Raw genomic sequence first — 5,926 nt, forward strand, 5'->3', positions numbered from 1 at the left:
TGTTAAAAAGTTACTGTCTTAAAATAAAAAAAATGGCATTCTGCGAGCTTTTTGGGCTATTTTGGCATTTATTAAGATATTTTTTTAGGCAATTTTAGAATTCAGATTATATTTCAGTTTCTAGTTGATATATAATATTTCAGCTGCTAGCTGTTTTGGCTAATTTGGGATTTTCTTTTTAAGGTCTTTTAGGTTGTTATTAAGTTAAGCTGATATTTACATGCTAGCTGTTTTGCCTTATTTAGGTTTTTAGGCTAATTTTGGATTTAGCTAATATTTTAGCTGGCTATCAGCTTTAGCGTTTTCAGCTATTAGCGTCAGCCTTCCAGGTATTATCTTCAGCGTTTTCAGCCATTATCTTCAGGGTTTTCAGCTATCAGCTTCGGCGTTTTCAGCTATTATCTTCAGGGTTTTCAGCGATCAGCTTCAGCGTTTTCAACTATTATCTTCAGGGATTTCCGCTATTATCTTTAGCGTTTTCAGCTATTGTCTTCAGGGTTTTTAGCTATCAGCTTCAGCGTTAACAGCTATCAGCTTCAGCGTTTTCAGCTATTATTTTCAGGGATTTCAGCTATTATCTTTAGCGTTAACAGCTATTATCTTCAGGGTTTTTAGCAATCAGCTTTAGCGTTAACAGCTATCAGCTTCCGCGTTTTCAGCTATTATCTTCAGGGATTTCAGCTATCAGCTTCGGCGTTTTCAGCTATTATCTTCAGGGTTTTCAGCTATCAGCTTCAGCGTTTTCAACTATTATCTTCAGGGATTTCCGCTATTATCTTTAGCGTTTTCAGCTATTGTCTTCAGGGTTTTTAGCTATCAGCTTCAGCGTTTTCAGCTATTATCTTCAGGGATTTCAGCTATCAGCCCGAGCGTTTTCAACTATTATCTTGAGCGTTTTCAGCTATTATCTTCAGGGTTTTCAGCTATCAGCTTCAGCGTTTTCAGCTATCATTTTCAGGGATTTCAGCTATTATCTTTAGCGTTAACAGCTATTGTCTTCAGGGTTTTTAGCTATCAGCTTCAGCGTTAACAGCTATCAGCTTCAGCGTTTTCAGCTATTATCTTCGGGGATTTCAGCTATCAGCTTGAGCATTTTCAACTATTATCTTCAGCGTTTTCAACTATTATCTTCAGCGTTTTCAACTATTATCTTGAGCGTTTTCAGCTATTATCTTCAGCTTTTTCAGCTATTATCTTCAGCTTTTTCCGGTATCAGCTATAGCGTTTTCAGCTTGAGCGTTTTTTAGCTATCAACTTTAGCACATTGAGCCATCAGCACTAGCATCTTCAGCGGCCAAATTCAGCTTACAGCATTCACGCTAACATTATCACAGGTAATTTATATATGTAGTTCATAATCATGTTAAAAAGTTAGTTTTAAAATTTTATTTTTAGAGTGTTCAATAAATGTTTATCCTGCTCGGCCCGTGACCTAAGGTGTGTTTTGGATTGTGGCCCCATTGTGCGATTGAGTTTGACATCCCTGGACTATAGAGTTGATGTGATTTATCATTCAAAATCCTTTATTACCCCACAATGGGGAATTTACTCCCAACTTCCTCTTTTCCATTGCAGATACTTCAGAAGCAGCCTGCACACCACTATAGCACCTAAAATGGGTTACGTAACTGATCTTATGAGATCTGAAGCATTGAATTGAACCCAGCAGGCATGAAACATACATAAATGATCAATTTGCTGCTTTCTGGAGCATGGAACCTCCCACTGCATTCAAAAGGAGCGTGTCAGCAGCTGACTGAGTTTTGATGTCGACATCTGTGCAGGTGAGTTTTTTTGCGTCCTCCTAGAAGAAGAGAGCCCACTGCTTCCTTCAGAGAAGAATCTGTAGTTCGACTCTGCCCTATTTACTCTTCACACCTGAGCAGGCATACAAATAATGCTGCGGTGCTGCCGTCCAATGCTCGACTCTCATGATAAATATTTTATTTTTACTGCAGTTGGCTTTTGCGAGGAGTGAAATCAGCATGTTTTCTGAGTCAAGCTTGTGTGCAAGCTTGTACTGTACCTACCGACAGTCAAATCTGGCTCACAAACGGTTGGCAGGTTGATGGAGGGAGAAAAAAAGGCTTTTCAAATAGTGATACAGCATCTCTCCCTCCATCTGTCTGCTAGCCTCAGATAACTAGTAAAATATTCGTTTTATTGCCAACAGTGCATTAATGAAAACATTCTATTTATGGTCTTTTCTGTCTATTGCAAAAATAAATAGGAATCCCAGGTCACTGCGGAAAATGCATTTTTAGGGCATTCCTCCATCATAGATTTGTTAAGCAGTCCAGAGATTAAAATAGCTTAAGTTTGGCGGTCGCCTAAGAAATTCAACTGAAGTGTTAGGGTGTGTAAAAGGGGATTTTGTTTTTCCAGCAGATGGATCTTGGACGTCATGAAACTGATGAGAGGATTTTTGAACTGCAACAATCTTCCCACTTGAAAACTACGGGTATTTATTTATTTTTTTCATAGTCGGATGCATTATCTCAATAATGTCTTGTTTTTATTCTTCAGATGACAAAACGCCACAAATATGATCACAATAGCATTAAAAGTCAAAGATTGGATTCAGCTTGAAGATAGATTTTTTTTTAATCCAAAACTTAAAGGGTAAACAAACAGGGTAGTTGGAGGAAAACTCTATTCTAAGCTCAGATTTGAAAAAAATGGCAAAAAGGGGGCGGAGCTAGTGGAGCCAGACTGAGCGGCGGAGGTGTGGCTTGGATCTATGATTAACAGTTAGTGTAGCTGTATCAAAACCCATGCTGATTCTTCAATATGTAGAGTGGTTTGTCATTTCTATGTTCAATTAAATAACAAAAAAATATGGAGGAGGTTGAAGATTTTCCACCTCCATAATCTCCCGAGGTCAGCACTCATGGTCCAGAACCTCATTGTTTCAAGCTGGCTTTAGACCATTGATATATATTACATTTACAAGCTCAGTTCTATAGATTCTGGCGTAAAATCTGCTAATTTGACAGCAGTGCGTTACCTGTAACACTAGAAGGCGCTGTTCATAACATATTTACAGATGGGTTTTAGAGGTAATAAAAATGTAAAATATATATATCAATAATTTTCAGACCTTTAATTCGAGCCATGTTTTGTAAAAATTGGTTAAAAAGTCTACTGGAAAATTGTGTAAACCTGTAGATTTTCACGACTGAAGGCAATGCAGTGGCAATGCTAAAGCTAACGACAGAGAGTTACAGAATCAAAGATGGGCGGGGCTTATATACTTCTGGGATTTACACCAATTGTCCAATCACAAAATTCGACTGCAATACCTTGTTTCAACCTGTAGGGGGCAGCATACAGGCAGTTTTTGACTATATTTTCATGAATCAAACACGTGTATTTTAAGTTGTCCAAAATTTGGCAACAACCAACAGAGAACACTTTTAAAGCCCCATTTTCAGAGGTCAACAGACAAAAAAGAAAAGCTGATTTAGTGTTTGGTTACCCTTTAAAGATCAAATTTGCAAAATAATATCCATTTATTCCTTGTTGAGCCTCTGAAACTCTAAGACAATTTCAAGGTTTTATTGATTTAGATGTCATTGGTATTAATGAGGTCAGCTTTGAACTTGGAAGACTTTGGTTTACACTTTAGTTTACGAGAATAAATATAATGAACACAATTTTCAAGTATGTTTTTGGACCAATGGCTAAAGGATTTGACTGTATTCAATGGGTATTGGCTGTCAAGCCTTTTACTGATGGATGACTTAAACAGTCGATTGTCCAGCCTGTCTTTAATATAGACAAAAATAATAATTTTATAACTTTTTGGACCAAGTATTTTAATTAATGTGCCTTCTGCAGTTTCTTTTTAATCTTTTTCCAGGAAGTTACTGCAGATTATTTGTATGTTTTTTTTTATTTCCTAAGGTCTTATTGTGTAGTCCAAGTCCAGTGGTGGTTTTTGCCTTTTTTTAAACTTGTTTGTCTTGTTTACTGGTCTAAGCTTTAATATACACACACACATATGTATATATATATATATTCAGATTCCTGCTTTTGTTTTATCTAAATGCTATTCTTTATTTGAAGACTGTGACATGTTGGGGGCTTGTCCGGGATATTAACTCAGAGACTGGATAGATAGAAAAAAATAGAAAAAAAAATGGGTTTAAGATGAAAACCTTTAACAAATTGATCATGCGAATCTAACAAAAAAGTTTTAATTTACTTATAGAAAAAATGTGTCAGTTCTGACTTTAAATTAGTGCATTTAACCATTAATAGTAATAAAAAAACACACATGCACAACAAAAACAATTATGAGGTTGAAGCTATACAATCACAACAAGGATCCAACTTTATTATTTCTAGTAAATAATGTCTAAAAACAGCTCTGATTAATTGCTCACAGAAAGCAGCGGGGAGTGAAGAAGCGTGTTCTGTGTCTGATGGATGCCGGGCGTCCAAAGCAGTCGCTAAATCTCTGTAAGCAGGCGTTGCTGCTGCTTGCCAACTGCCTGCCTGCCCGCCTGCTGCATGGGCAGAGGTCTGGTGGAGACTAATCCCTTGGCGTGGACGTTAGCCACACATGTTCATGTGTGCGTGTGCATGGCGAAGACCCAGATGAAGACAAGATGGGGCCAAAGATTTAAAAAAAAAAAGCAGTAATGACCTGCAGTACTTTACGTGTGTGCTTCTCCCCTTATTGGACCCTTCTTGGAAACATTACCTCAGCTGGAAGATTTTGAAGGATTTTGACCTTAGTGTTTTTTTTTTATTTATAAAGTGGGGATGATAATAAGTTTACAGTAATGCTGTTTTCTATCTTTGCTTCTTTCTGTCTCTCTGCAGACATGAGGAGCTATACGTGTCCCGTATGGGACATACTGACACAATTAGAAGTGTAGTTTGGATGTTTAATGGAAAAATTGGCAACACTAACGAAATGTGGCAGGGAAGTGAAAAATCAATGGCTGCCATTCAACTTCTGAGAAGACAGGTGGTGAAGAAGCCCCGGAGCGCCAGCGGAAAGCTGCAGCGGAGGTTGATGTCAGCAGGCACCAAAGTTTCACACTTACTAAAATGCTGAGGGCAACTCATTCAAAGTTTAAGATGTCACTTTTTTTCTACAATATTTTATGAGCTGAACCTCTGGAAGAGGCGAACAAAACAAATATTCACCGAGAAATATGATTATTTATGCTCTGAGGAGGATCTTTTTCCAACAATGGAAATTGCCAAGTGAATGATGAGGAAAGAATAGATTAAATCAAGCTTCTTGAAATTCCTCAAGAATATATTTTATCTTTCACAGCAAAACTAAAACTTAAGACCACAATATACTTAAAAATCCACCTTATTTAAGTTAAAACATTTTCAGAAAGCTTTTAAAATGGTCGTCACAGTCACTGTTAAGGTAGTTCCTGCATAAAAACTGAAGAAAATACAAATTTTGACCTTATTTTTCAACTTCTATAACATAGATTAGGAACTTTTTAATAAGAAAAAAAGGCATTTAACTCATTTTGAATAGAATTTTTGTTTTAAAATAAAGCTACGATAGTCAAAATGACTCAAATTTGGCATATTTAACAAAAAATTGAAATTTTGTCATAAAAATAAATCTATCTTTTAATGAATGATGGTGATGCTTTGAAAAGCAATCATTTTTGGTGTGCCTCAGGGTCCCTTATGTACTGTGTTTCTGTGTGTTGCACAATTATGCTAAAAATTCTTTATTTTTCTTTCTTGTATTGAATTAATTAATTTTATTAGTGAATTTCTTCATTTTTAAATGATCAAATTTCAAATCAATTCATTTATCTAATTGGACTTTTATTAAGTTTATTCAAATTGTGTTATATATTAAAAACCTTTTTAATGTTTGCCATATTTTGAGTAGTTTGAACATACCAGTAATTTTTTATAAAGGAACGTTTTGCGTTAA

This window comes from Oryzias melastigma, linkage group LG24 (assembly GCF_002922805.2).
Source record: "Oryzias melastigma strain HK-1 linkage group LG24, ASM292280v2, whole genome shotgun sequence".
NCBI lineage: Eukaryota > Metazoa > Chordata > Actinopteri > Beloniformes > Adrianichthyidae > Oryzias > Oryzias melastigma.